This window comes from Pseudopipra pipra, chromosome 3 (assembly GCF_036250125.1).
Source record: "Pseudopipra pipra isolate bDixPip1 chromosome 3, bDixPip1.hap1, whole genome shotgun sequence".
NCBI lineage: Eukaryota > Metazoa > Chordata > Aves > Passeriformes > Pipridae > Pseudopipra > Pseudopipra pipra.
In genome coordinates, this window is record NC_087551.1 from 19,958,991 (window position 1) to 19,970,031 (window position 11,041).

Genomic DNA, 11,041 nt, shown 5'->3' on the forward strand with positions numbered 1-11,041 from the left:
TGTCTGGTACAATAACAGTTACTCTTTGCACAGTAATGAGCAAACCAGATGCATCCTGTAACAAGAAGAGTAGGAATATAGTTAGCTCAGCAAGGTAAAAAGCTGAATTTCAGTTATCTAGAAAGTTTCTGAACAAATATCTTTTCTCTAGATCTGGCTGATTAAAGAAATCTCTTTAGATTATATATTAACATTTGCAGCAATAATAACACTATAATAACATTTTGGGGCTGAATGATGTTCTTATCCCTCCCAGGTGCTATCTAATTCACAGATAGTTCTCTCTGGGGGCTGAAAAAGCTGTAGCTGATGCAAATCTTTGCCTTATTTTTTCTCCTCCTCTTTCTATATTTATCTAATCTATCTATCAATCAATCAATCTATCTATCTATCTATCTATCTATCTACATCTAATCTACACCTATTTACCTACTTATCTATCTATTTATCTGTATGTATACTTATGTCTATACCTCTATCTGTGGTAAATCTATGTGGAAAATAAGTATTTGCATCTGTCTCCTTTTTCCAGTGAAAGGATGCTTGACACAGAGTGGTAAAACAGAAAGCCATTTTGAAGACTCCTCCCTCAAACCCAGTTCCTGAGGGGTCCTCAGGAGGTCAGGCACACTGATTTCAGTCCTGAGCTAATGGTCCTGGTCCTATCCTCATGGCTAACTGTGAAGTAGCTGCTCATGTTCCATGACACTGCAGTCCTTTTGGAGTAACATGAAGGATGTCTCTGCATGGCATCCTGCAGAGGCCACTCACCTCTGCAGATCCTGAAGGTAGCATGGGTTGTCTAAGTAGTACCAATCTGGCTTGAGAGGAAGGAAGTGAGGGCTGTCAGCAGCGAAGGGGTGGGAGAGGCAAATCCTGGTGTTTTTTATCATTACAGGCCAGAGCCACCTGCTGAAGTTACATTTCCTTGTGGTCACTCTTCTTTTTGAAAAAAAGAACTGAGGTATGTATTTATAGAAATGGACAAATCACAGTAATATAGACTATACTGTGTATAGTATTGCACTGCATCTGTAACAATTTGTACCACAGTAAGCCAGTGCATACCTTTAATTAATTGTTTGTTGTGACTCATAAGCTTTTAATTTCATTCTTACTTTGCCATATATCCCTGACATCTGTTAACTCCTGCTGTCCTTCACATTCACTTTTCCACTTGATTTCCACTGATGACTCATCTTTCTTTTCCAATCTAGTTGATTCTGTGATTCTGTGAAGTTATGCACTTTCCTGCATCTACATTTAAGCATTAAGCCTTCTATTAAACAACTGTGTTCTCACGATGACATTTAAAGAGACAGATGATGAGCAAAAGTAAATCCCACTCTATATTTCTGCATTTTGTATTGCATAGTAAGACTAATGTGCATCTGAAAACAGTAAAATCCAAATTGGATGAGGAAAGTGATATATTAAAGCCTATACATACAGAGGTTTCTCTGGAGCTAAATTAAGTTTTGAAGGTAGTTTGATGAAATTAAGTGGGATAATGTAAATACCTGCAAGGAAAAAAATCTATACTCTTTAAAAATCTTCTGTTGTTTAGCAATAGTAAGGAGAAAAGAGTCTATAGAAATCAGCATAATAACAGCAGGAATGGTGGTGGTTTTGAGGCAATGCTGTTCATTGTCTAAACATTTCAGTGTGACCACTCCATAAATTAAAAGACAAAGTAATTGCACCAGTTCTCAAGTCTTCAAGGAGTGAGAGCAGTTCAAGGCTGATCTTTATTATGGCAGTGAATAGACTTCACAGTTAAGCTTGAACTGAGACTTGCAGTCACAGCAGGAACTAAGTCTTCTCAAGGAGCATAAAAGTGCAGTATATAGCATATGCCCCTCAAAATTATATCATTTGCTTTGACTACTGAATGTGTTCCCTGATAATTTTCTGTCATATCTGTTAATTTTTCATGAGTTATAAATATTTTTTAAGATTTTCCATGAACAGTGTGTTAGTCTTCTAATAGCCTCTCAAAAACTTCATAGATATGGATCTTTAAAAATAAAACAGATCCTAAACTGGAACAAAATCTAGAGGACAGCTTATCTTTCCATTTACTCAGATAGACAAGACAACCCAAGTTCTCCAGGAGAACTGGATTTTATTCTTGGCTCATTGGAGACCAACATCCCAGTTTGTAAAGTGGAAGAAATGATCCATCTTTCTCTCTTGAAGTACTAAGAAGACATAGAGTTCTCAAATGTAGTTACTTGAACAGGGTTTTCCCAGTCATCTAACCTATTTTTCCACAGCTGTCTAAATCTGTAGCCACATCTAATGAGATATGTAAGGAAGCAAGGGCATCTCTTGCCTATCTACCGATTAACCTTCCTGTGTAGTTCATCCCTAGAGGGCTGGGGCTGTTTAGCTTGAAGGAGAGTCAGTTTTGAGGGACTTGATAGCTGTTCCCATTACTAATGGGAAGGGTGTCAAGAAGAGAGGGTTGAGCTTTTGTCAGTGAACCATCTTCCATGATGGGAAGGTGAGTTAACAGGTGTGTGTTAAAACAGGAGTGTTCAGCCTGGTTGTAAAGAACATTTTTCATTATGAGGGCAGTTAAGCAGTGAAACAAGATGCCTAGAAAGGTTGTGCAGTGTCTATCTCTGTAGGTTTTGAAGATCCTATTGAATAAAGCCATAAATAACCCGACTGGACCTGATCAATGATCCCACTGCTTACAGGTGGCAGAACTAAACGATATTCTGATGTCCCCCCAACCTTAGTTATCCTGTGGTAGTATGACAAAGTCTTTTCTATCTCAGAACCATTTCTTCTATTCTTTAAAAAAATCCTCTTTTAAGCCCAATCTCATATAAATATCTTTGAATGATGAATGACACAGGAAGAAATTAATTTTGCCAAAATAATATTGCCTGAGAGTGGACTACACTTAGGCACAACGGGAGGAAGTAGTTTTGGGTTTTTTGCAAGGGCTGTTACCTTACCAGTCCAAAGCCTGCAGTGTTCTTCTACAAGTTCATGTCATCCAGTGACTATGAACAGGATGACATGACATATAATGTATATGTAACAACATGCAGCTAATAAGCATTGTACAATTATGCCATATTGGGCTTCAGTACATTGTTGTCAAATGGCCAAATGACTTTACAAGAAAAAAAAAAAGTCAATCTCCTTTAAGTGTTTCTCTTTTTCTTCCTCTTCTATCTACTCCGTATTATTTTCATCTAGCATATTTCCCTGCCCCTTCTGCTTAGTAAATTATATTGGCTCTAAGGAACAGTAGGTTTACTTTCATATGTGCTATTTGGCATCTAGTCTCAAGGATGTCACATCAGGCAAAACCAAAACACACTACTCTTGTCTACTCGGAATACAAACCCTGGACAGCATCTGAAAACTCCTCTTGGAAATTAAACTATTATATTTTGACTCTGCTCATAATTTTTTTGTAAGCATTCATTTATCTTAAAGCCAAAAGAATGTTGAAACTCATGGAAAAAAGAATATTTTTTGCTTTTGGTGTGTTGTACTCATATTTCATTTAAAAAAAATATTTTTCTTCCAAACCAGGTAGGTCCCATGCATTCATATTCCTCTCATAGATTCACACAGAAGTTGTGCCCACATTTTACATAGGCTTATGCATAAAAACAAACTGTGTAAAAAAGATGAAGTCATGTGCTAGTTTTGTATCCATTTTCTGGCAGGATCAGCTAATCTTTATCTGAAACATCAACCTGAGAAGTCCTAAAGCAGAGCTTTACAGGAAAATATAGTACCCTGATGGAGAGAAAATGGTCCTAGAAGAAGGAATGTGCAAACAAAACTGTGAGGTTTTTGAGCTTGCAGAGAACAGAGGAGCATTCAGAAATCATGATCTGTTTTCAGTCATGAATATCTTGTAAAACTGGAGCGAGGCATGTTATCTTCAAGCACATAAAGCTAATGATTTTCTAGAGGTTCTTTCTTCTCAGCTGTGGAGACCAAACTTGAAAAAGTTAAAATAATAAATAATGAAACAATTTACAAGCAGAAGAGGAGAATACTTGAAATTTTCTCACTCCGGGTGATAGCTTTTCTCTCTGATTATGGTTGAGAAAAATGTCCTTCTTAGGACTTTCCCTGGAGCGTTTCTGTAGGTATCCTTTTAGCTAAAATAGCCCAACCACCAAACAGTGAGTTAAATTATAATTTGTACAGACTGATTTGTAATGCTGCAGTTTATTTATTTAAGTCTAGCTGAACGTGAACTTATTGAAAAAAAATATGCTTTATTGTCACTTTTCTAATGGAAACAAAAGAGGACCAATTTTTCCTCGATTTTTTTGGAGTCATCTCGTGAAACTACACAAATGTCTTAAAGGTGACCTACTGAATACTGAGGTAAGTGGGAATTTTTCCATTAGGAATGACAGACATTTGATTTGATGCCTTCTCCATATGCACAACACCAGGAAGAAGAGAAGCCCTCCAGATTCCTAAAAAACTGGTGGAACATTCCTTTTCTATGCTTTATAGCTCAGAGAGAGAGAGAGTATATTCCACAGAAACACCATCCATCATCCCTAAGTTCCTGGGGATCTGCGTTACTCTACCATCTACTCAGAGCTGCGGTTATAAGAAACAGTGGAGGCTAAGAAATTTAAAACCTGACTTTCACCTGGTGTAAACTGACAGATTCTATTGAAATCATTGCCAATTTCTCGCCTATGACTTATTTTTTTGATGCAGATTGTTAAAATTTAAATGGGGCATCTTAAATTCAGTGTTAACTTTCAGGAGCACCTACCCATATGAAAATGTTGGTGTAAATTAGAAAAAAACAACTGCACAAACTTGCATATGTTCTCCTCTCTTTGCCTTTCCATCTGTACATTTTCAAATAAACTCTTTGGGATTTGAGGATTCGTTACCAGCTGAGAAAAACTGACACCCCGAAGGCTGGTCTATTTAATCCAAAATCCATTATCCCAAGAAAACTTTTTCTTTGCTTACGTCTCTGCTGAAAAATTGAGTCTACATGTCAGAATGGGTGCAATGATTTTGTTGCTGCTGGTTAAATGGTTTCAGTTTACAGAGGGTGTTTCTAGGGAGATGGCCAGTGCCCTGCCTGCTCGCCAGCAGGCTCATTTGGCTTGTCTAGCAGCAATTAATTTAGTTTATAAGTACAAGATTACAGCAGGAGGTAGTAGCAGAATTTAGAGAAGCACAGGAAAGGAGAAGCTGCAGCCGAAATGACTTGGTACCCTAAGCAACACAAACAACAACAACCAAAGAAGCAGAGCCAGGCAGGAACTGGATTGTCCAGGATACTGTCCTGATGTGGTGCATAGCAATCTTGAGCACTCAGACAGCAGAAAGGTCCTCGTGAAACCAGGGGAAAAAAAATAACAACCACTTCTGGAAACTGCAGGGACACAGAGAACTCTCTTTCCCAGGGTGATGGCTTCTGCCTACCACACCCAGCATCAAGTGTTTTGAAACCAAAAACAAACCCCTGCACAACAAAAGAAGAACAGTAATAACACTAATAATACTAAAATAAGAGGAGTTTGGCACCTTCCACTGAGAATCTATACAACATACAGCAAGGCTGTTATCTTGGACAAAATAACTGATGGCAAGAGCTGAGTGAATCATTTAATCTTTTCACAGTAGAACACCTTTTGCTTGTATTGGGCTGTTTTGTGCATGTGCCAGCGGGATACCAAACAGCCAGTCACAGTTTTCTCAAATGCTTTTTCTGTCTGAATGTATATTTGTTACACTATCTATACTAATCAACTTTACTTAAAATTAGAGCTCTGCTGCTGTTAGGTTTCTGGGAGATATTGCATTTTTCAATTCACAAAGTGTGCTGTATAAACATACTCAGAGTTAACACATTAAAAAGCCAGCTGATGCCAATATCCACCTGTATATATATGGAAGCCTTTTTTGGTCAACTCACATGGCTAGAGATTCATTTGTGTGCATGTGCATTGCAAGCAAACACAGATAGATGTGATTGAGTCTGAAGTGGATTAATTAAAAATACAAATTAATGTGTTCAGCACAGCAAAAGAGATACATTCTTATTGAACTTTAACCAAGTGTTTCAATTCTTTGTAGATCCAGGGTGGAATTAGACTTAAAGCTAAGCTTATGATTCAGTATTTTATTGAATCACAGCCCATTTACAGGAGCATTTTAGGGGGGATATTTTGCTTTTTAGCCAAGTCCACTTATTAAATTACAGTTTCTGCATGGTCACATTTTTATTTTCTTTATTTTGAGTTCATTTTAAAATGACAGGCCATAAAAAATTTCATTTGTCTTTAGAAAAGTCCAAACCCAGCAGCTCTCAGAAGCTGTTGATTTATGGTGTCCTGCCTTCACGATCTTGCAATGAGCATTTGTTCTGATGATGTGATGTTTGTGATTTCATATCCTGCTGTGGAGATTCAGTGTGAGAAGGCGTATTTTGGAACTAAGATGAACTGGAATGTTGCCTCACCTACTCATGCAGTTTCAGGTCCAATGAATTCATTTAATCTCTTGCTCTTAATAAAAAACAGTTGTTATTTTTCTTACTCTCTACTGGATTCATAGACCACATCTACAATGGTGTCAAAAAAACAAATATGAATATCAGTGTGTAAGTGTAACTTTAAGTTCTTTGTGGTCAAACTAGCTTTCAACAATGTCTAACTATCAGAACATGAAATAATTTTAATATCCAGTCATATCTATTTATCCATTAATTGCACAGCTGTCAGTGTGCTCCTCTGAGGAAAGTTGATGTCTACCTTGTCTGTACTCTCCCATTTCATAGAGGAAGAGCAAAAAATAATATTCAATCAGATTTTTCCTGATAAGACAGAATGAATGCAGTTCCCAGACTCTTCTCATATATCATGTGTTCCAGACCCCTTGTCATCTTGATGACCTCCCCTTGCCTTACTACTGTACATCCCTGTCTTTCTTGCAGGGATGGCAACAGAGAACGTATTTCACACTGTCACTGAAAAGTGGAGACTACAAATGAAAGCAATTGAGCAACTTACAACATTTGGTAGGTTTGATTGAAGAGCTCTGGAAGACTCTTGTGTCAAATGTCCACCCCTCTTCCCATACCAATTAATTTGCTTAAAATAAATCAGCTTCCGCTTTACTTTGCCATAACAAACCAGGCAAGAAAAAATAAAACTAATAGATAGCAGTGCCATGTGGAGACCTTCTTGAATGGGTGATTCAAAAACAGTCTCTAAACTCAGATTAACTCACAAAGTGAGAATTAACATTACTACTATCACAGTATTTGCCTTCTTCAATATTGGTACATATACTACTATAATTCACTGCCTGATCCCTGATATTTTGTGGTTTCAGGAATCTGTTGCAAAAGAAGTAATGGTGCCAGAGGTACAAGTCAGCTAACAAGGAGGTGAGTCCAGTGACACAGCAGGGACCAGGCAGGCTGAAACCCTTCCACAGTGGTGCATATGGGTGAGTCTGACTCTGAGCAAACAAGAGGAGAGGAATGGGCATCCTGTTGCAGAAAGTGCCTCTGAGGAGCAGCAAAGACTGGGAACAAACCTTCTGGAGGCAGGTTTTTGAAATCAGTACCGAGTTTTTGTGAGTCATGTCTCTTGCTGAGCCATCTGTGTACTGCACTACAGTTTCTTAAGCTTTCAGTGGAATACAATTAATTCACTTACTGCAGGTCCTGGTCCTCCTGCATCAGATACTGTCTTTGCTGAGTCTGTCTCACCCTGTTTGGTGTGTTTAGAAGGGAAATAATAGAAATTCTTCAGGTCCAGAAGCTGGAGCCCACAGGGGATGAAGATACTGTTCTCAACACCCTCATGCCTACAGACATTCTGATGGAAACAGCAAAAAAATAAGGTGCTATGAAGTGAGAATAAGAAAAATCTAGTAACAAAAATAATTTCTACACCTTGCCATATTCTGAGGCTATTTAAACCAGAACTGAATTCAGAATAGGAATTCAGATTCAGTATTCAGATATTGAATACTGAATTCAGTATCAACCATCCAGTATGTGATACTTCCCCACTCTGGGATCTGCTAGTCCTTCACCTCTTACTCTGTTTCACACCCCACATGTTACAATTTGTCCTCTCTTTATTCATACTTCTTCCAAGAATTCAGCCCTTGGCTGCATTTGGCCATTAAAACTTTGGCCTTCATGACATAATAAATAACATTCAGAGTAGAGGAGAAAGCAAAAATTGATCAAAAATGGCACATGGTGGAATAACTTCACCGCAAATCCATGCATTCCTTGAAGTACGGCTCCTTTCCTTCCAGGCAGTAAGGAAAGTGCTACCGTGCAGATTGCAGACACTGCTGCCTGGAGCAGGGGTTGGCAAAGGGCAGGAGGTATGTCCGCTAGAAACACACCCATAGCACAAACCTGTAGCAGTTTTTGTTCTCTCAGGCCTCTGTTCTGAGTATAGGAGCCTCTGACAGAAAGCAAAGGCGTCAGTGTCTCTAGACACCAAAGAGTAGCTGGGGTTCAAACACTGCACTGTTCCCATACAACTCTTTCTTCTCTGCACTTTGCTGTGGGGACATTGGGCAGAGGGTAGGCAACCCTGCAGAAAAAACTTGCATCATCTTGAATGGCACAAAATCATGACAGACCATGTCAAGGACACACACTGCACTTAGTCATGGCTCAGTCACGATTTACTTGCAAAGCATTTTCATATTCTTAGCATTCTAGAGATAACAAAGTTGTTATCACTACATTGTTGCTACAATGCTATTATTCCTGTAATGGAGAATCTGCAACAGATGTAGCAGTGATATGAGAAAATTTTCACTTAACAACACCTACGGTTTTTCTATCATTCTGAAATCTTTTCACTGTTTGCACTTGAATTACCTGTACAAAAAGTCACCAAAAATCTCTCTTGCTTTTCACGAATTTTATCCCTCAGATTTTCTAATCACATTCTCTACTGTTGAAATGACTAGTTTGTGTAGGATTGTATCTGTACAGAATAGTGAGCAGAAACTGCATTTGCATAACAAAAAGCCGTATTGCTTTAATGTGTCCTTCAATAGGAGCATGAAATGTGCTTCATTAGTTGAAGGACTGTACATTCATATTCAGCTTGATGTCAATCTTAAAAATAGTTGTTGGTGTACCTTGTTATTTAAACTCTAAGTAAGCAAAGTGAGCTAAATCTGGTGATGGAGACTTTACCAGCAAATAAAACATTAATCATACGCTATAAATATCAAATTGTTTCCATAGCATTGCATGAAGATTTTCAGAAGAATCACAACACACAGCCTACCAGCCTATAGGAGGGAAACTGCAAACAAGAAGTAACATTCACTGTGTTTATTTAACAGACAGTGAGATTATATCAGGCTTCTCTATCACAATCTCCAGAACACTTTTTGTCAATATTTCTAGTCCAATTTTAAAAGATATATGTTCGACATGCATGAATTTTGCGATTAAAAAAAAGGGTTTTTTTAAAGTTTTAAAATTTCTAGACAGTTATGGGTCTAAGGCACATATTTACCCATATCTATTACACTCAGTTATCCTTTTGTATGAATTAAACATTGTTTTATTTGGTTCTTGTGTACAGTATAATGAAATTAAAGAAAATTAAACAGTTATATCTTCCTCTTTCAACTATACCACCATTGTTCTTTTCTCCTTATATCCTTCTGTCACCTTGAGAGACTTCTTAAGACCTTGTTTGCTCCAGAACAAAACTGATAAGAAAAGCAAATGTTTGCACTGTAACTAGATTCTGGGAAAGCAGAACTGCAAAAAGCACACAGAAGATAATGGCATCCTTTTTCTAAGCAAGTCCTATCTTATCATTAGAGAAATACCTTTGGTTTCAATGAAAGAAGAAACTGCTTATTTAGTTTATATTAGCTGGGATATACCACTTCTAAATATAGCTACCAATAGAGAAGATTTTCATTATAATTTGAGTTTATAGTTTGAAACTCTGCCCATTTCTTAATTTGAAAGGAAATACAATGAAATTACAATCAACACTCCCTTTCTATGAGCTACAAGGTCAATTTGACAGTGTAAATAGTTAAATCATCCTTGGCAAGTCTTATTCTGGCATAAATTCTGTAATGAGAAATTCAGATTACTACCATCATCTGAAATGTGAGTGCCCAGCACTTAATCTAGTACCATTTGTTTTTGCACTGAATAGTAATGCCTTTATCACAGTCATTAAGGATGCTTATAAACTTAATTGGTTTGATATTAGATATTTTCCTTTTAACTGCTCCTATTAATATCTGTTCTTTTCAATAAATAGGCAAATGCAAAGTCTTCCCAGCTCTGCTTCTTCAGCTTTTTCAGCTCTGCTGCACAGGCAGGGGAGACTCAGTTCAGCTGGCTTTACACACCAATCAGTAAAAATGCATGAACTGTCCATTAAGACCTTAAACCACATTTCATGGAAGAAAACAGAAACACAAGATCTGGCCCTCTCCCCCTTAACGGTCCTTAGATTTTCAGTGGTTGCCTAATTTAAGTCTTCAACACTAAGATCATCCTCTGATACTCTGACTTAATAAAACCTTCCTCTGAGAACCAAATTAGAAGTGCCACAAGGGACAGTTTATGAAGCAGAATGCTACTGACTATGAGTAAGGGTATTAGTATCTGGCTCTGTGCTGTTTGGGCCACTTTCTCGTCTATGACTTGTGCTGCTCTCTTTCTATACCTGCAGCATTTGACTCAGTCAGGGCTCTTGCACTGCTGGGGAAAGTGAGTTTCTCTACTGCCTCTAGAGCATCCTTAAAGACAGAAGCATCATGGAGGCAGTTGTGATCCACCTGGTGTTCTAGGTTTGCTGGGCCAAGAATAGCCCTGTCTTGGCATATGCTCGTGCCAGGTGACTGCTGCTGCCACAGCATAACCTCTTGTTCCACCTTCCCTGTCATTTTTGCCCAGAGGTGATGTAGCTCTGTGGGAGCTGTGTCTCCCCTGGAGGAGATGGCACAGGGAAAGGAAGGGACAGATGGTTCCCCTTATAACTCCACTGCTTTG

The 11,041-nt window shown here is 38.1% G+C and overlaps 1 long non-coding RNA gene across 1 annotated transcript; it reads left to right on the forward strand.

The window, feature by feature from the left end:
- Window positions 1-771: 771 nt before the first annotated feature.
- On the forward strand, window positions 772-9,649 carry LOC135411055 (uncharacterized). Its single transcript, XR_010428972.1, has 3 exons — window positions 772-964; window positions 6,959-7,042; window positions 7,360-9,649. It is a non-coding gene; the product is annotated as an uncharacterized LOC135411055 (long non-coding RNA).
- The last annotated feature ends 1,392 nt before the right edge of the window (window positions 9,650-11,041 follow it).